Source organism: Chiloscyllium punctatum, chromosome 5 (assembly GCF_047496795.1).
Source record: "Chiloscyllium punctatum isolate Juve2018m chromosome 5, sChiPun1.3, whole genome shotgun sequence".
In the NCBI taxonomy this organism is placed as follows: domain Eukaryota; kingdom Metazoa; phylum Chordata; class Chondrichthyes; order Orectolobiformes; family Hemiscylliidae; genus Chiloscyllium; species Chiloscyllium punctatum.
In genome coordinates, this window is record NC_092743.1 from 135,022,780 (window position 1) to 135,044,056 (window position 21,277).

The 21,277-nt window shown below is 43.6% G+C and overlaps 1 protein-coding gene across 1 annotated transcript in view; it reads right to left on the minus strand.

Moving 5' to 3' along the window:
- LOC140477466 (potassium voltage-gated channel subfamily B member 2-like) overlaps nucleotides 1-21,277 on the minus strand; it is a 338,976-nt gene that overhangs the window by 253,562 nt on the left and 64,137 nt on the right. The window lies entirely within an intron of this gene.

The following is a 21,277-nucleotide window of genomic DNA, read 5'->3' on the forward strand; positions in this document are numbered from 1 at the left end:
CATAGGGATAAAAAAATTAGGGAAGTAAACACATGGCAAAGAGATTGGTATGGGAAAGAGGGATTCCATTTCATGGGACATTGGCATCAGTTTTGGAACGGGGTGGGGGGGAGGGGGAAGTCTGTACCGATGGGACGGTGTCCACCTGAACTGATCTGGAACTGTTCTAGCAAAAAGGATAAATAGGATAGATAACTAGCACTTTAATCTTGTGAGTCAGGGGGAAGGGAAAGGGAAAGGGAAAGCGACAGGGAGTATGGAGTCAAGTAGAAAGATAAGCAGCAGGTTAGCATGTGTGCAGGGTTTAAGTTCAAGGCAGACCAGGAATGAAGCAAAAAGGAAGGATAATTTAGGACATATCACCAGAGATGTTGGAAATCATGAGGATAAGAAAATTAGCATTAAGGCACTTTACCTGAATGCTTGTAGTATTCGTAACAGAGTAGATGAATTAACAGCACAAATCATCATGAATGATTATGATGTGGTAGGCATCACAGATACGTGGTTGCAGGGGGTTCGCGACTGGCAGTTAAACATCCAAGGATTTACAACTTATTGAAAAGACAGGGAGGTGGGCAGAGGGGGAAGGGTTGCCTTATTAGTTAAAAATGAAATTAAATCTATGGAACTGAATGACATAGGGTCAGATGATGTGGAGTCTGTGTGGGTGGATTTGAGGAACCACAAAAGCAAAAAAACCATAATGGGAGTTATGTACAGAGCTCCTAACAGTGATCAGGATCAGGGGCACAAGATATGTGGGCGGCACGGTGGCACAGTGGTTAGCACTGCTGCCTCACAGCGCCAGAGACCTGGGTTCAATTCCCGCCTCAGGCGACTGTCTGTGTGGAGTTTGCACATTTGCCCTGTGTCTGCGTGGGTTTTCTCTGGGTGCTCCGGTTTCCTCCCACAGTCCAAAGATGTGCAGGTCAGGTGAATTGGCCATGCTAAATTGCCCGTAGTGTTAGGTAAGGGGTAGATGTAGGGGTATGGGTGGGTTGCGCTTCGGCGGGGCGGTGTGGACTTGTTGGGCCGAAGGGCCTGTTTCCACACTGTAAGTAATCTAATCTAATCTAATCTAATATACTGGGAAACAGATAGTGCATGTCAGAAAGGTAAGGTCACGGTGATCATGGGGGACTTCAATATGCAGGTGGTCTGGGTGAATAAAATATGCCAGTGGATCCAAAGAAAGGGAATTCATGGAATGCTTTCAGGACGGTTTTTTGGAATAGTTTGTGATGGAGCCCACAAGGGAGCAGGCTATTCTGGACTTAATACTATGTAATGTGCCAGATTTTACAAAAAATCTTAAAGTAAGGGCACACTTTACAAGGCAGCGATCATAATATGATCGAGTTCAGTCTACAGTTTGAAAGAGAGAAGGCAAAATCAGATGTAGTGGTGTCACAGTTAAATAAAGGTAATTACAGGGGCATGAGAGAGGAACTGATGAAAATCGACTGGAAGCAGAGCCAGGCAGGGAAGACAGTACAGCAAAAATGGCAGGAGTATCTGTGTGTAATTGAGGACACAGTACAGAGGCTCATCCCAAAAAAAAGAAAGATTATCCGAGGGGATGGGGAGGGAGGAGGGGAAATTAGATAGCCATGGCTGACAAAGGAAGTCAGAAAAAAGAGAGCCTATAAAGTGGACAAGAGCACTGGGAAATCAGAAGATTGGGAAAACTACAAAATTAGAGGATACCAAAGACAGAAATAAGGAAGGAGAGGATCAAATATGTAGGTGAATTGCCAGTAATATTAGAAATGATAGTAAAAGTTTCTTTCAATACATAAGAAACAAATGAGAGGCAAAAGTAGACATTGGGCCCCTCCAAATTGATGTAGGAAGGCTAGCGCTGGGAGACAAGGAAATAGCTCATTTAGCCAGAGATGTACAGCACGGAAACAGACCCTTCAGTCCAACCCATCCATGCCAACCAAATATCCCAACCCAATCGAGTCCCACCTGCCAGCACCTGCCCCATATCCCTCCAAACCCTTCCTATTCATATACCCATCCAGATGCCTTTTAAATGTTGTAATCGTACCAGCCTCCACTACTTTCTCTGGCAGCTCATTCCTTACATGTACCACCCTGTGTGAAAACATTACCCCTGAAGTCTCTTTGATATCTTTCCCCTCTCACCCTAAACCTATGCCCTCTAGTTCTGGACACCCCACCCCAGGGAAAAGACTTTGTCTATTTATCCTATCCATGCCCCTCATGATTTTATAAACCTCTATAAGGTCAACTTAATAAGTACTTTGCATCAGTCTTCACAGTGGAAGACATAAGTAGTATCCCAACAATTAAGGAGAGTCGGGGACAGAGTTGAGTATGGTAGCCACTACAAAAGAGAAAGTGCTAGAAAAGCTAAAAGGTCAAAAAATTGATAAAATCTTCTGGCCCCAATGGGTTACATCCTAGAGTTCTGAGGTGGCTGAGAAAATAGCGGAGGCATTGGTTGTGATCTTTCAAAAGTCACTAGAGTCAGGGAAAGTCCCAGATGATTGGAAAATTGCTGTTGTAACTCTTTTGTTTAAGAAAGGATCAAGTCAAAAGATGGAAACTAATAGGCCGATTAGCCTAACCTCTTTTGTTGGTAAAATTCTAGAATCTATCATTAAGGATGAGATTTCTAAATTCTTGAAAGTGCAGGGTCGGATTAAAACAAGTCGGCATGGATTTAGTAAAGGGAGGTCGTGCCTGACAAACCTGTTAGAATTCTTTGAAGAGGTAACAAATAGATCAGACCAGGGAAAGGCAGTGGATGTTATCTATCTAGACTTCCAAATGTCCTTTGAATAAGGTGCCTCACAGAAGGCTGCTGAGTAAGGTGAGGGCCCATGGTGTTTGAGGTGAACTACAGGCATGGATTGAGGATTGGCTGTCTGACAGAAGGCAAAGAGTTTGGAATAAAAGGTTCCTTTTCGGAATGGCAGCAGGTGACAAGTGGTGTCCGGCAGGATTCAGCTTTGGGGCCTCAGCTGTTCAATTTATATATTAATGATTTGGATGAAGGGAATCAGGGCATTCTGGTGAAGTTTGCTGATGATACTAAGTTAGGTGGAAAGGCAGGTAGTACTGAGGAGGTGGGGACGCTGCAGAAACATTTAGACAGTTTAGGAGACTGGTCCAGGAAATGGATAATGAAATTCAGCGTGAGCAAATGCAAGGTCTTGCACTTTGGAAAAAAGAATACAGGCATGGACTACTGTCTAAATGGTGAGAAAATTCATAAAGCCAAAGTACAAAGGGAACTGGGAGTGCTAGTCCAGGATTCTCTAAAGGTTAACTTGCAGGTTGAATCCATGATTAAGAGAGCGAATGTAATGTTGCCATTTATCTCAAGAGGGTTGGAATATAAAAGCAGCAATGTGCTTCTGAGACTTTATAAAGCTCTATTTAGGCCCCATTTAGAATATCGTTTTTGTCCAATTTTGGGTCCCACACCTCTGGAAGGACATACTGGCACTGGAGTGTGTCCAGCGGCGATTCACACGGATGATGCCTGGAATGGTAGGCCTAACATACGATGAATGGCTGAGGATCCTGGGATTGAGTTTTAAAGGTTGAGGGGAGATCTAATAGAAACTTATAAGATAATATGGCTTAGAAAGGGAGGATGCTGGGAAGCTATTTTCATTAGGCAGGGAGACCAGGACGCATGGGCACAACCATAGAATTAGAGGGGGTCAATTTAGAATGGAAATGAGGAGACATTTCTTCAGCCAGAGAGTGGTGGGCCTGTGAAATTCATTGCCACGGAGCCGGGTTGTTAAATGTCTTCAAGGCAGAGATTGATAAATTCTTGATCTTGCAAGGAATTAAGGGCTATGGGGAGTATGCGGGTAAGTGGAGTTGAAATGCCCATCAGCCATGATTAAAAGGTGGAGTGGACTTGATGGGCCAAATGGCCTTACTTCCACTCCTATGTCTTGTGGTCTTATGGTATTATGCATTCTAGTTGAGATTTTCTTGAAAACCTTTAATAAATTAATCAGAAGTAACATCCCCTTCATGAAGTCATGCTGAATTTGCTTGAATGGATTATGATTTTCGAAATGTTCTGCTATTATTTCTGTACAAATTGATTCCAATACTTTTCCAACAATAATTCAAGGAAGGAGGGAGAGGAAGGAAGGAAGGAAGGAAGGAAAGAAGAGCATTTATGAAGCTGTTTTTACAATCTCAGGATGTTCCAATGTGCTTTTCAAGCAATAAATTATTTTTGAACTGCATTTATTTTCTTTTGACCTAAACCTAACTTCGAAAAAATTAGAACGCATATTTTGTAAGTCCTTTGTACCAGCCATTACAAGACACAAAAACGAACCCAAGGAACAGCAATTACTGGAAATCAGAAATGTTTTGGGTCCAGTGACCCTTCTTAGTCCTGAAAAAGGCTCACCAGACCCGAAACTGTTAACTCTCCTTTCTCTCCACAGATGCTGCCAGACCAGCTGAGTTTTACCAGGAATTTTTCATTAAACAATTCTGATGTCCAGAGAATGATCATCTCCAATGGGATAGACATTAAGCTCTTGACATCCAATAGCATTACCATTGTAGAGTCTCCCTGTCAACACGCCAGGGTGATCATTTGACAAGAAACTGAACTGCTCCTGTCACATGTAAACAAACAGAACAATATATATACATGGCATTGCATTTTGCTGATATATGTGGTCCTCCATATGCAACATCCTGATTGGTTCATGGCCTCTGTGCCCAAAAGTGTGGCTGTCAATGAATTGCCCAACAACATTTAGAGCAGGGAATGTGCAACACAAGGATGCAATACGTTAGGATGACCAAGGAATTCGGACTCCGTAGCTCTTGTGTCATGTTATGGTCATACACTCACACAGTATAGAAGAGGCCCTTTGGTCCATCTAGTCTGAACCTCCAAAATGACACCACCATCTATATGAGTCTCACTTTTCCACATGAGATTCGTAGCTTTGAATGTTGTGACACTTCACATTCTCATCCAAATCGTTTTGAAAGGCTATGAGGTTACTGCCAAACTAGCCTACCAGACAGGGCATTGCAGGCCCCACCACTCTCTGGGTGAAAAATATTTTCCTCAAATTGCCTCTAGACCTCCTACCTTTCACCTTAAAAGTATGCCCCCTTGCGCTCGACCCTTCAACTGAAGAGAACAATACTTTCTGTCCACCATGTCCATGCCCTCACTGTGTGTAATGTTCTCTTTATAAGCCTGAACATAGTTATGTGCTGCGTTCCCTTCCCTCACAGGTCAAGTCACTTATTTAGAGTCATAGAGATGTACTTACATCTTCGAAACAAAGTATGAGCACAGCCATTTTCTTCCAAATTGCACAATTTTGAGTTGCAGCATGATGGAAATTGACCTTGAATGCTCCTTGATCAGAACCTTTTGCACCTCCACCTGAATATGTAGTAAGCCCCTGACATCTAAATCCCAATCCTAGTAGTTTGTTGTGTAAACCTCATAACCTTCACACCTCCCCAGGTCCCCTCCTAATCTGTCCACATGCGTCTGCATCTGCCTACCTATCGTCCCAGTCCATGGCAAATGAGGTCAGGTGAGATCACTTACTGCCCCTGGTTGAAGCCAGGGGTCTTCTAACAGTTGATCAAACCCTCACATGAATGAATCCAAAATGTTCCCTTCCCAGCCATGCTTTACCGTATTCCTCCTTACAGATACTGTTGCCCCTTCATGACTCTCATCCAACATTCTTGAAGTTTAATTTGCTAAGTCTCATTCCCATTCAACTACCCCTTCCCTTTGTAATCTACTCCCTTCTATTTTTATGGATGGAACTGGTGGAATGATCATGGTCCTCTCCGAAAAGTGACCTTACCAGGTAGCCGCAGCTGAGAAGTGCGGCACGATGGCTCAGTGGTCAGCACTGCTGCTTCACAGCACCAGGGAGCCGGGTTCAATTCCCCCTTCAGGCAACTGTCTGTGTGAAGTTTGCACATTCTCCCTGTGTCTGCGTGGGTTTCCTCCCACAATCCAAAGATGTGCAGGTTAGGTGAATTGGCCATGCTAAATTGCCCATAGTGTTAGGTGGATTAGTCAGGGGTAAATATAGGGGGGTGGGTTTCTCTTCGGAGTGTCGGTGTGGACTTGTTGGGCCGAAGGGCCTGTTTCCATACTGGAGGTAATCTAATCTAAACTTTTGACTCGAGGTTGTAGATTTCCCTTACCATGCTGGCCCTATTACACATCTTGGTTGCAAAGGAGCCATAAGACTTTCCATGACTCACTTCCTGTACTCCAAAGGCATACATCCTTGACTGTGGCCAATCCCCTGGACTGACATCATAGGCTGTCCCCGACTTACTGTGCCTAGATCCCTCAACTGATAGGTATCTCTGTGGACTACAGTGAACTCTGCTCTCCTGAGACTGTAACATGGCTGCTCGCTTGCTGCACAGGTAGTGCGATTGCCAAGTAAGCTGCTGCGTATGGTGCGGGCATGAGATTGAAATAGCACACTAGTATTTGTACTGGATTAGTGGTGCTGGAAGAGCACAGCAGTTCAGGCAGCATCCAACAAGCAGCGAAATCGACGTTTCGGGCAAAAGCCCTTCATCAGGAATAAAGGCAGAGAGCCTGAAGCGTGGAGAGATAAGCTAGAGGAGGGTGGGGGTGGGGAGAGAGTAGCATAGACTACAATGGGTGAGTGGGGGAGGAGATGAAGGTGATAGGTCAAGGAGGAGAGGGTGGAGTGGATAGGTGGAAAAGGAGCTAGGCAGGTTGGACAAGTCCGGACAAGTCAAGGAGACAGTGCTGAGCTGAAAGTTTGAAACTAGGATGAGGTGGGGGAAGGGGAAATGAGGAAGCTGTTGAAGTCCACATTGATGCCCTGGGGTTGAAGTGTTCCGAGGTGGAAGATGAGGCATTCTTCCTCCAGGCATCTGGTGGTGAGGGAGCGGCGGTGAAGGAGGCCCAGGACCTCCATGTCCTCGGCAGAGTGGGAGGGGGAGTTGAAATATTGGGCCACGGGGCGGTTTGGTTGATTGGTGCGGGTGTCTCGGAGATGTTCCCTAAAGCGCTCTGCTAGGAGGCGCCCAGTCTCCCCAATGTAGAGGAGACCACATTGGGAGCAACGGATACAATAAATGATATTAGTGGATGTGCAGGTAAAACTTTGATGGATGTGGAAGGCTCCTTTGGGGCCTTGGATAGAGGTGAGGGAGGAGGTGTGGGCACAGGTTTTACAGTTCCTGTGGTGGCAGGGGAAAGTGTCAGATTGGGAGGGTGGGTCGTAGGGGGGTGTGGACCTGACCAGGTAGTCGCAGAGGGAACGGTCTTTGCGGAAGGCGGAAAGGGGTGGGGAGGGAAATATATCCCTGGTGGTGGGGTCTTTTTGGAGGTGGCGCAAATGTCGCCGGATGATTTGGTTTATGCAGTATTTGTAGTTAAAGTTACAGCTTAATGTATTGGAAGAGTATTATGAATTTGAGATCTTTGTGATGAAGTCTTATTGCTTGGGAATGTTGCTTAGAAAATCTCTGGTCCATTTCCCATATGCTTTATTTCTTTTGTAAAATTGTCTAATGTATCTTTAGCTTTCACATCAAATTAAATGTTGCGCTGATTTCTTTCATTGACTATTTATTTTAATCTCTAAGGTTGAAAGATTTCTCCAGTTGTGCCACTGAAGTGTACAGCAAAGTGATGAACATACTATTACTGATTTATTAATGCTATGATTGTAACACATGTAGGGTTTAACATAGCAGACAATCAGTTTATATGTTATAAATTGATAGCTCATATATTTGTAAAAAATCAAGGACTGATTAGGGATAGTCTTAGGGCTTTCTTAATGGGAAATCGTGTCTCACTAACTTGACTGAGTTGTGGTTCTGTTCACCGAGCTGGGAATTTATGTTGCAGACGTTTCGTCCCCTGTCTAGGTGACATCATCAGTGCTTGGGAGCCTCCTGTGAAGCACTTCTGTGATCTTTCCTCCAGCATTTGTAGTGGTTTGAATCTGTCGCTTCTAGTTGTCAGTTCCAGCTGTCCGCTGCAGTGGTCGGTATATTGGGTCCAGGTCGATATGCTTATTGATTGAATCTGTGGATAAGTGCCATGCCTCTAGGAATTCCCTGGCTGTTCTCTGTTTGGCTTGTCCTATAATAGTAGTGTTGTCCCAGTCGAATTCATGTTGCTTGTCATCTGCGTGTGTGGCTACTAAGGATAGCTGGTCGTGTCGTTTCGTGGCTAGTTGGTGTTCATGGATGTGGATCGTTATCTGTCTTCCTGTTTACCCTATGTGTTTTGTGCCATCCTTGCATGGGATTTTGTACACTACATTGGTTTTGCTCATGCTGGGTATTGGGTCCTTCGTTCTGGTGAGTTGCTGTCTGAGAGTGGCTGTGTGAATACAAAATTGGCTTGAAGGTAGGAGACAGAGGGTAGTAGTGGAGGTTTTTTTTGGACTGGAGGTCTGAGGCCAGTGGTATGCCACAAGGATCAGTGCTGCATTCACTGCTTTTTGTATTTATATAAATGATCTGGATGTGAATATAGGAGGAATGGTTAGTAAGTTTGCAGGTAATACCAACATTGGTAGTGTAGTGGACAGTGAAGAAGGTTGTCTCAAAGTACAATGGGACCTTGATTAGATGGGCTGATGACAGGCAAAAATGAGGACTGCAGATACTGGAAATCAGAGTCTAGATTAGAGTGGTGCTGGAAAAGCACAGCAGATCAGGTAGCATCTGAGGAGCAGGAAAATCGATGTTTCGGGAAAAAGTCCTTCATCAGGAATTCATGATGAAGGGCTTTTGCCTGAAACGTCAATTTTCCTGCTCCTCGGATGCTGCCTGAGCTGCTCTGCTTTTCCAGCACCACTGTAATCTAAACTCTGATGGGCTGACAATGGCAGATGGAGGTTAATTTAGATAAAGGTGAGCTGTTTAATTTTGGTAAGACACATGAAGGCAGGACTTATACATTTTATAGTAGGGTTCAGGGGAATGTTGTCGAACAGAGACCTCGGGGTGTACATTCATAGTTCCTTAAAAGTGGAGTCGCAGGTGATTGGCATGCTTGGCTTTATTGGTCAGAGCACCGAGTTGGGATGTCATATTGTGGCTTTACAGGACATTGGTAAGGCCACTTTTACATTACTGTGTTCAATTCTCATTTCCCTGCTGTAGGAATGATGCTGTTAAACTTGAAAGATTGACAAGAATATTGCCAGGTTAGATGGTTTGAGCTATATGGTGAGGCTGAATAGGTTGGGGCTAGTTTACCTGGAACACCGAAGACTGAGGGGTGACCTTATAGAGGTTTATAAAATCATGAGGGGGATGGATAGAGTGAATAGCCAAGTTCCTTTTACCAGGATAAGCAAGTGCAAAACTAGAAGGCATAGGTTTAAGGTGAGAGAAGAAAGATTTAAAAGGGACCTAAGGGGCAACCTTTACATGCATGTATGAAATGAGCTGCCAGAGGAAATGTTGGAGGCTAGTACAATTACAACATTTAAAAGGCATCTGGATGGCTATTTGAATAAGAAGGGTTTAAAGGGATGTGGACCAAATGGTGGTAAATGGGACTAGATCAGTTTAGGATATCTGACCAGTGTGGATGTGTTGGCCTGAAGGGTCTGTTTCTGTGCTGTACATCTCTGTGACTATGTGGAGAACAGCTAAGCTGAAGTGCACACGAACACAAATGTATCACACATTATTCATATGTCGTACTTGTATTTATATCTAGCTATTCTAGTATGATTTCCTTCAACTCTACACAAGACACATTGTGAAACTTGTAATGCTTATTTATTGCCATGTCACAAGACTGAACAGCTGTCAGAGTCTCAGAGAGGTGACAATTTTTAAGCCTTCTCAATTGCTGGATAATGCATGAACAGAACAGATTGAAAGAAAGTAAGTCAATTGTCAGCAAGCGTAAAGAAATAAATTGTGTGGCCCACTGTAGTAATATTTAATGATAAAGTGCAAGTCAAAAGTACAAAAGGAGCATGAATTCTTATAACACTGGTAGTGTTTGTATAAGATTAACTCTCCTTCCCAGAAACAACTTTCGATTGTCAATCAGAAATGTAAATCCTCATAAGTTTTAGAAATGCCAAAGTTCCTAAGATAGATCATGTACTCACTAAGGATGAAATTAAAAATGCAATACAAATGCACACAACAATTCTATCCAGGACAAGTTATTAACTCATCAAAGCCCGACCACTGCGCCTTTAAAACCAGGTCCTCAAATTCTCATCCAGAGTATAAAAATGTACTTTCAGAACAGCAGAGATTATGAAGAAGATAGAATGACAACAACTTGCAATTGGATAGTTTCGTTACAAATGGGATGAACTGCTTTGCAAAAAGGAAAGTAAAATTAGGGGAATAGCATAATTGGGTGAGAACATAAAGATTGGCCTTCAGCAAATCTAAAAATGCAGGATAAGTTGACAGTTGTGGAATTTAAGGGGAAGGTTCTTCAAAAGAAGATTAAAGTGATCAAAGGCTTTGTTACAAGAAGTGGGACAAGGAATGCACACACACTGGAGGATTAATATGAGGGTCAAGGCCTTTGAGAAGTTTGATAATGAGGATGCTTTTTTTTAATGCAATGCACTCCAGATCAAACAATCAATATAAGTCAGCATGAGTGAGGTGTAATAGAATTCAATATGATGCAAGAAATGGAAAGCTTTCTTTTTTAAAAACAAGAGATGAAAGGCTACAAATATGATTCTGGAGAAACTTAAAGTTGACAAAAGCTTAAATAAGGGCTTTAGTTGGTACAATTCATGAATGTATGATTTATGAACCCTCATACTTAAAAACACAAGCCCATGCAGAGGTGTAATTTGCAGTCCTGACACAGGAAAATTTCCTGTGTTCCGACTTATGGGTAAATCGACTCGTGAATGGACTCCAGAATGGAACCTATTTACAACCCAGGGACTGCCTGTAATCCAGAACCACAGGCTAATAATGTTCTGGGGAAATGGGTCGAATCCCACCATGGCAACTGGTGCTATTTGATCTGATCTGCTGTGGATGTGGTGATGAGCTTTTCACCTTCAGCATGGTATTCCTACCTGATGAGATGATACTTATTTGGCTCCCATGGGTAAAACCTACACATGAATAATGTGGTATGAGAAGATTCAATAGATTTTAATGAAGCTTTTGGTATATACATATTTTACAATCACAGGCACTTCTGTATCTGGGGTAGTACTGAGTAATTTGGGTAACGAACTGTAGCATTCTTCTTTAGTGTGTCATCCTGCAAATGGCTCCAGTAAGATGGAGACTGACATGTATAAACCATTACACCACATACCATGATACAGTGGTGATAGCATGGGCATGTTTCTTAAAGGTATATTGCATACTAGCTGTGAGATGTAACACAACAAAACTTGAAGTAAATAAAATCTGAAAAAAAAGCAAATTTAATGATGAGCATGAAACCATTGATTGCTGTAAAATCCCATCTAGTTTACAAATGTACAAATAGAAAAGGAACTTTGTCATGGGGTGGGGGAGGGCGAATGGCCTGCTTCCTCACTGTAGGAATTGGACGATTCTATGTACATATCCTGAGATGGTTTGGCATAAATGTGACTCCAGACCACCAAAATGTAATTAACTATTAACCCCCTTTCTGGGATATTAGGGATGAGGAATAAACTGCTGGCCTAGCCAGCAATATGCCTACATCCCAGGAAGGAATAAAGATAGAACATAGAACAGTACAGCACAAAACAGGCCCTTCAGCCCACAATGTTGTGCCGACCACTGATCCTCATGCATGCACCCTCAAATTTCTGTGACCATATGCATGTCCAGTAGTCTCTTAAATGTCCCCAATGACCTTGCTTCCACAACTGCTGCTGGCAACGCATTCCATGCTCTCACAACTCTGTGAGAAGAACCTGCCTCTGACATCCCCTCTATACTTTCCTCCAACCAGCTTAAAACTATCCCCCTCCTGTTAGTCATTTCTGCCCTGGGAAATAGTCTCTGGCTATCGACTCTATCTATACCTCTCATTATCTTGTATACCTCAATTAGGTCCCCTCTCCTCCTCCTTTTCTCCAAAGAAAAAAGTCCGAGCTCAGTCAACCTTCTTCATAAGATAAGCCCTCCAGTCCAGGCAGCATCCTGGTAAAACTCCTCTGAACCCTCTCCAAAGCATCCACATCTTTCCTATAATAGGGTGACCAGAACTGGACGCAGTATTCCAAGTGCGGTCTAACCAATGTTTTATAGAGCTGCAACAAGATCTCACGACTCTTAAACTCAAAACCCTTGTTAATGAAAGCCAAAACACCATATGCTTTCTTAACAACCCTGTCCACTTGGGTGGCCATTTTAAGGGATCTATGTATCTGCACACCAAGATCCCTCTGTTCCTCCACACTGCCAAGAATCCTATCCTTGATCCTGTACTCAGCTTACAAGTTCGACCTTCAAAAATGCATCACCTCACATTTATCCAGGTTGAACTCCATCTGCCACCTCTCAGCCCATCTCTGCATCCTGTCAATGTCCTGCTGCAGCTTACAACAGCCCTCTATACTGTCAACGACACCTCCAACCTTTGTGTCGTCTGCATACTTGCTGATCCATCCTTCAATCCCCTCATCCAAGTCATTAATGAAAATTACAAACAGTAGAGGCCCAAGGACAGAGCCCTGTGGAACACCACTCACAACAGATTTCCAGGCAGAATATTTTCCTTCTACTACCACTCGCTGTCTTCTGTTGGCCAGCCAATTCTGTATCCAGACAGCTAAGTTCCCCTGTATCCCATTCCTCCTGACCTTCTGAATGAGCCTACCATGGGGAACCTTATCAAATGCCTTGCTGAAGTCCATATACACCACATCCACAGCTTGACCCTCATCAACTTTTCTAGTCACATCCTCAAATAACTCGATAAGGTTTGTGAAGCATGACCTGCCCCTCACAAAGCTGTGTTGACTGCATTTAATCAAGCCATGCTCTTTCAGATGGTCATAAATCCTATCCCTCAGAATCCTTTCTAAGACCTTGCAGACGACAGACGTGAGACTTACTGGTCTGCAATTGCCTGGGATTCCACTATTTCATTTCTTGAAGAGAGGAATTACATTTGCCTCTCTCCAGTCCTCAGGTACGACTCTCGTAGAGAGCGAGGATGCAAAGACCTTCGCAAGTGGCGAAGCAATTGCATTTCTCATTTCCCAAAGCAGCCGAGGACAAATCTGGTCCGGGCCTGGTGACTTGTCAATCTTAATGTTTGACAAAATTTTCAGCACATCAGCTTCCTCTATCTCTATCCATTCCAGCATGCACACCTGCTCTTCAAAGGTTTCATTCACTACAAAGTTTGTTTCTTTCATAAAGACAGAGCAAAAAACTCATTTAGGGCTTCCCCTACCTCTTCAGATTCCACACACAAATTCCCTATGCTGTATCTGATCGGCCCTACTCTTTCTTTGATCATTCTCTTATTCCTCACATAAGTGTAAAATGCCTTTGTGTTCTCCCTAATCCGTTCTGCCAAGCATTTCTCATGCCCCCTCCTGGCTGTCCTTAGAACATTTTTGAGTTCCTTCCTCATCTGCCTGTAATCCCCTAGAGCTGAGCTTGACTCTAGCTTCCTCCACCTAATGTAAGCTACCTTTTTCCTTTTGACGAGAAGCTCCACCACTCTCATCATCCAAGGTTCCTTTATCTTACCACTTCTTGCCTGTCTCAGAGGGACATATTTATTCATCACTTGCAACAACTGTTCCTTAAACAGTTTCCACATGTCTATACTGCCTTTACCATGGAACAATTGCTCCCAATCCATGCTTCCTAACTCATGTCTAATCGCATCATAGTTTCCTCTTCCCCAATTAAATATCCTCTCATTTTGCCTAATCCTCTCCTTCTCCATAGCTATGTAGAATGTGAGGCAGTTGTGGTCACTATCACCAAAATGCTCTTCCACCACAAGATCTGATACCTGTCCCGGCTCGTTTCCGAGCACCAAGTCTAGAATGGCCTCTCCCTTCATCGGCCTGTCAATTTACTGAGTTAGGAAACCCTCCTGAACACACCTTACAAACACAGCTCCATTCAGATCTTCTGCTCAAAGGAGGTCCCAATCAATATTGGGAAAGTTAAAGTCACCCATTACAACAACCCTACTGCGTCCACACTTTTCCAAAATCTGCCGACCTATGCTTTCTTCCATCTCCCTGCTGCTATTGGGGGGCCTGTAGTAAACCCCTAACGAGGTGACTGCTCCCTTACTGTTCCTAATTTCCACCCATACTGACTCGGTAGGCAGATGTTCCTCGACAATGGAAGCTTCTGTAGCTGTGATACTCTCTCTGATTAGTAGTGCTACACCCCCTCCTCTTTTTCCCCCCTCTCTATTCTTTTTAAATGCTCTAAACCGTGGAACATTCAGCAACCATTCCTGCCCTTGAGAAACCCATGTCTCTGTTATGGCCACAATATCATAGAGCCAGGTACTGATCCATGCTCTAAGTTCATCACTTTTATTCCTGATACTCCTTGCATTAAAGCACACACACTTTAACTGATCCCTGAAGCAGCAGTGGGGTTGTAGTCAGGACAGAGTTAGATGATATTGGTGAACAGGAATAAGCAGTCGTGGTAATGAATAGGGTACAAAATACAAAACTCTACTCTTAGGTAAACAAGACATCCATTTTGGCATAGCCTGATAGGGTGTAAGCCAATGGCCAGACAGGGAAACTGATTCACTAGCATTGGAATGCAATTCATGGAAGTGACTACAAACATTTTTTTTTCCCAGTACTCAACTCAAAGAAATTTTACCCATCCAGAATTCAAAGTCAGACTGGCAACATGGAATTGAGAGGAATCATGGAATCGTAAATCTGGGACTGTTAGCATACTAGGGAAATTGTCTTCAAGCATGCAGAACAAAGAAAATTTGCAGCCCAGTAACAGGCCCTTCGGCCCTCCAAGACTGAGCCAATCCAAATCTACTGTCTAAACCTATTGCCCAATTCCTAAGCATCTGTATCCCTCTGCTCCCCACCTACTCATGCATCTGTCCAGACACATCTTAAATGAATCTACTGTGCCTGCCTCTACTACTTCAGCTGGCAATGTATTCCAGGCACCTACCACCCTCTGTGTAAAGTATTTGCCACAGATATCCCCCTTAAACTTTTCATCTCTCACCTTGAACATGTGACCTCTCATTACTGAATCCCTCACCCTGGGAAAAAGGTTATCTCCATCTACCTTGTCTATACCCTTCATGATTTTATAGACCTCAATCGGGTCCCCCCTCAATTTCCTTTTTTTCTAATAAAAACAATCCTAACCTACTCAACGTCTCTTCATAGCTAGCACCTTCCATACCAGGTAATATCCTTGTAAACCTTCTCTGCACCCTCTCCAAAGCACCCACATCCTTTTGGTAATGTGGCGACCAGAACTATACACAGTATCCTAAATGTGGTTGAACCAATGTCTTGTACAATTTTAACATGACCAGCCAGCTGTTATACTCAATACCCCGTCTGATAAAGGCAAGCATACCATATGCCTTCTTGACCACTCTATCCATCTGTGCAGCCACCTTCAGGGTACAATGGACCTGAACTCCCAGATCTCTCTGCTCATCAACTTTTCCTAAGGCTCTTCTATTTACAGTATAGTTGGCTCTAGGATTAGACTTTCCAAAATGCATCACCTCATATTTGCCTGGATTGAACTCCATCTGCCACTTCTCTGCCCAACTCTCTAATCTAACTGTATTCTCTTGTATTCTTTGACAATCCCCTATGCTTTCTGCTACTCCACCAATCTTCGTGTTGTCTGCAAACTTACTGATCAGACCAACAATACCCTCTTAAAGATCCTTCATGTATATACAAACAACAGTGGCCACAGCACTGACTCCCTTCAACTACTACTCTCTGTCTCCTGTTGCTCAACCAATTCTTTATGCACCTGGCGAGACCACCCTGCACACCAGGCAAAGGTGAGGACTGCAGATGCTGGAAACCAGAGTTTAGATTAGAGTAGTGTTGGAAAAGCACAGCAGGTCAGGCAGCATCCAAGGAGCAGGAAAATCGATGTTTCAGGCAAAAGCCCTTCATCAGGAATACAGCAGGGAGCCTCCAGAGTGGAGAGGTAAATGGGGGGGGGGGGGGGGGGGGCGCGCGCAGGGGAGAAAGTAGCAATAAGTACAATAGGTGAATGGGGGTGGGGATGAGTCAGTGGAAGGGAATGAGAGTGTCAGTGGAAGGGTACTGTTGGGGACGTCGGGTGAGGAAGAAACAGAGCACTTGGAGGCCCTGATCATAGCGGATGGAGGTGTAGAGGGATTGGATGTCCATGGTGAAGGTGAGGCATTGGGGGCTGAGGAAACGGATGTCTTGGAGGAGGTGGAAGGCATGGGTGGTGTCTCAAACGTATGTGGGGTGTTCCTGGACTGGGGGGATAGGATAGTATCGAGGTAGGTGGAGATGAGTTCGGTGGATCAGGAGCAGGCTGCGACAATGGGTCGGCCGGGGTAGTCAGGCTTGTGGATCTTTGGAAGGAGGTAGAATCGGGTGATGTGGGGTTCCCGGACTACGAGGTTGGAAGCTGTGGGTGGGAGACCTCCTGAGGTGATGAGGTTCTGTATGGTCTGAGAGATGATGGTTTGGTGATGGGGGGTGAGGTCATGGTCGAGGGGGCAGTAGGAGGAGGTGTCTTTACACCATGTGACCTCACTTTCTCCATCAGTTTACCATGGGAAACCTTATCAAACGCCTTACTAAAGTCCATGTATATGTCATCTACAGCCCTTCCTTCATCTATCAACTTGGTCACTTATTCAAAGAACTCTATTAAGGCACAATCTACCCCGTACAAAACCATGTTAAAAATCACACAACACCAGATTATAGTCCAACAGGTTTAATTGGAAGCACTAGCTTTCAGAGCATCGCTCCTTCATCACACCTGGTGTTGTGTGATTTATAACTTTGTTCACCTCAGTCCAATAGCGGCATCTCCAAAGCACAAAACCATGTTTCCTATCACTGATAAGCCCATTCTTTTCCAAATATAAATAGATTTTATCCCTCAGTACCTCCTCCAGCAACTTTCCCACCACTGACATCAGGCTCACTGGCATGTAGTTACCTGAAATATCCCTACTACCCTTCTTATACAGGACGACAACATGAGCAACCCTCCAGTCCTCTGGCATCTCACCTGTGTTTAAGGATGTTACAAAGATATCTATTAGAGCCACAGCTATTTCCTCTGTCACCTCCCTCAGCAACTTGGGATAGATCCCACCCGGTCCTGGGGATTTGTCACCTTAATATCCTTTAGCCTACCCAACACATCTTCCCTCCCTATGTCAACATGACCCAGAGTAAACAAATGTCTATCTCTAATCTCAGCATTCATCACCTCTCATTTCTCAGTGACCATTAATGCAAAGTAATCATTGAGAATCTCACCCATTTTCTCAGGTTTGACACACAACCTTCCATCCTTATCCTTTACTGGATCAACCCTTTCTCTAGTTACTCTCTTGCTTCTTATATAATAATAAAAGGCCTTGGGATTCTCCTTAAATCTGCTCGCTAAAGTTACTTCATGACCTCTTTTAGCCGCTTGATTCCTAATTTAAGATTGGTCCTACTTTCCCGATATTCCTCCAGAGCCCATTCTGTTCGTAGCTGCCTGGACCTTATGCACGCTTCCCTTTTCCTCTTGACAAGTCGCACAATTTCTCCTGTCATCCACGGTTCACGAATCTTGCCTTTCCTATCCCTTGTTTTCAAAGGGCCATGCCTATCCTGCACTATCTTCAAGCTATCTTTGAAAGCCTCAAATGTGGACTTTCCTTCAAACAGCTGTGTCCAATCCACATTTCCCAGTTCCTACCTAACTTTGAAATGATTGGCCTTGGTCAAGTTTAGTACTTGTCCCTTAGGACCTCTCATCTTTATCTATGAGTATTCTAAAACTTACAGAATTGTGATCACTATTCCCAAAGAAATCCCCCACTGCAACTTCTACCACCTGGCCTGGGTCCATTGCCCAACACCAGGTCCAATATAGCCCCTTCCCTTGTCGGACTATTGAGATATTGCTCAAGAAAACTTTCCTGGTTGCTCCTTACAAATTCTACCCCAATCAGACCTCTGACATTAAGTGTATCCCAGTCAATGTTGGGAAAATTAAAATCTCCCATCACCACTACCCTGATGCCTTTACATCTTTCCATATCCTGTTTACCTATTAGTTATTCTTCCTCACATTCACTGTTGGCTGTAATACAGCCCCACCAAAGTAACTGCACCCTTATTTCTCAGCTCCACCCATAATGCCTCACTGCTCAAGCCCTCTATAGTGTCCGCCTTTAGCACAGCCGTGATATCATCTCTGACCAGCAATGCAACTCCTCCCCCCCTTTTACCTCCCTCCCTGTTGTGTCTGAAGCATCTATATCCTGGAACATTTAGTTGCCAATCATGCCTTTCCTTCAACCAAGTCTCTATGATCACAATAACATCATACTCCCAGGCACCAATCCAAGCCCTAAGTTCATCTGCCTTACCCACTATACTCCTTGCATTAAAATATATGCACTTCAGGCCGCCAGTTCTTTTGCGTTCATCTGCTCTCTGCCTACTCTTCCTCTTGGTAATGCTAACTTCATGATCCTTACAGTCCCCAGTTTCCAACTCACTGTGTAGTAGTCTTCTCTTCTGGTTCCCAGGCCCCCTGCCACACTAGTTTAAAACCTTCCCAACAGCAGTAGCAAAAAGTCCCCCAAGGACATTAGTTCCAGTCTGGTTCAGGTGTAGACCGTCCAATGTGTAATAGTCCCACCTTCCCCAGAGCTGGTCCCAGTGTCCCACAATCTGAACCCTTCCTCCGATACCATCCTTCAAGCCATGTGTTCATCTTGTCTAGTCTTTCATTTCTACTCTGGCTAGCACATGGCACTGGTGGCAATCCTGAGATCACTACCTTTGAGGTCCGCCTCTTTAACTTCTCTCCTTACTGAACCATTACTGAAAATGATATAAGGAAAAGGAGAAGGCCAGGATTGCTTGAGGTGGGAAATAAGCTTTTGCTGCTGATGGTATTGAAACAGACAGAGTTGGCACCGTATAATGGGAGTTCCATTGAATCAGTTGCTGAGAATACCATGATTAACTATATTAAATGTCATGTAGCAGTTAATTTTCTTTTTTAAATCAAAGGAAGTCATGGACAACATCAATTAAATTTGGGACAAGAGATCTAGTTTAATGGAAAGGAAACTATGAAAGGTGGAAGTGAGTTGCATAGCACAAATCAGTTTGGAGAGGACTGGGAGGCTCTGAGTAAGGAATTATGGAAAATGGATCATCAAAGGTAGGATGACTTGGAGTTGAGAGTGGCTGTAACAAGCAAAAAAATGGTACTCAAAATGATTATAATGATAGCTGCACAAATCAATTCAATGTTACAACAAAAATGTTATAACCATTTCTCACTTGTTAATGGAAGTGGTCATAGAGGGAGCAAGGCAAGTCAACTTACCATTGAGAAATGAAGACTTCCATTATATTGCCCTTCATGGGAGTCTGAGTATTTGGAATCCTTGTCTGATGAGAAGCAGAAATGCAAGTGATTCAGATCTACAGGTTGTTCTGCTTTAACGTGACAGATGTGTTCCTCTGCAACCTTGCGCTATAGAAAATCACACTATGGAAAACCGATATAGAAAATCATGCTATCGAACATTGTGAATAGAAAATCACTATACCCTTTCAGTATAAAGATCACATTATCCAAACAACACCCACAATTTGTCAATTGCGTTATAGCCAATTCATGCTGATGAAACTCACATTAAAGCAGAATGACCTGTACTGACAAATAACAGGAGCAGGCATGTGCCTGGAATATTTATGCCTTAGATTTAGGGCCATGAAAGTGGAGAATTAATGATGGAAACTAGCAAGTTGGGAAGTGATTAATCATTTTGTGTGATTTAGAATAAGATGATAGAGGAGTATAGCAAGTTTACACCACTAATAATGCTGTGATGTGACATGTACAGAAGTGATTTTCGTTCACATTTTAAAAATAAGGAGAGAAATCTCAGATGGATGTAAAGAATCATTTACAGAATAATGACAAGATGAACATTAATGGGCTATGGTCAGCAGTGATCAAACACCACAAGCTTCATTTTATTCATTCGTGGGATGTGACTTCCTGAAAAGGTCAGCATTTATTGCCCGTCCCTAACGCCCTTGAAAAAGTGCTGCAGAGTTGCCTTCTTGAACTTCTGCAGTCCATTTGGTAGCGGTACAACAATGCTCTTCGGGAAAGAGTTCCAAGATTTTGATGAAGTTTTACTGAAGGAATGGCAATATGCTTCCAGGTCAGGATGGTTGGTAACTTGGAGGGAAACTTGCAGACATATACATCCTGCCATATTTTTCTAGCTGGTAAAAGTCACATGTTTGGAAGGAGACTTGGTTAATTATTGCAAAATATTTTGTAATTGGTACACACTGTTGCAATTGTACATCAGTTTTGGAGGGAGAGAATATTAGTGCATGCTGTTCTAATTAAGTAGGCTGCTTTGTTCTCGATGATGTTGAGTTTCTTGAGTGTAGTTGGAGCTGCACTGGATACAGGCATGTGCAGAGTATCTCTATCACACTCCTAAATTGTACCTTGGAGATTGTGAACTGACTTTGGGGAGTCAGGAGGTCATCTACTCACAATTTCATGCACAGCAGGTCAGGCAGCATTCGAGGAGCAGGAGTATCAATGTTTCGGGCTTTTTTTCAGGAATGTGGGGTGGGGAGAAGGGGGCTGAGAGATAAGTGGGAGGGTGAGGGTGGGGGTGGAGCTGGGGGAAGGTGATGGTGATAGTTCAGAGGGGAGGATGGAGCAGATAGGTGGAAAGAAAGGTGGACAGGTAGGACAGTTCAAGAAGGCCTCCTACAACCACAATTATTTTCCTTTATACTAGTTATGTACCAAGTAGAGGAGAATTTCTACTTGACTTGCACTTATTCTTGTTTTGCTAGGGCTCATTGATCTTTCACTCAGTCAAATACAGGCTTGATGTCAAGGTCAGCCACTCCCACCTCAGCTCTCTTGTCCACTTTTGCACTAAAGCTGTAATGAAGTCAGGAACTCAGTGGGCCCAGCAGAATGCAAACTGGGTATCAGAGAGCAGGTTATTGTGCAGCAAATGTTGTTTGATAGCACT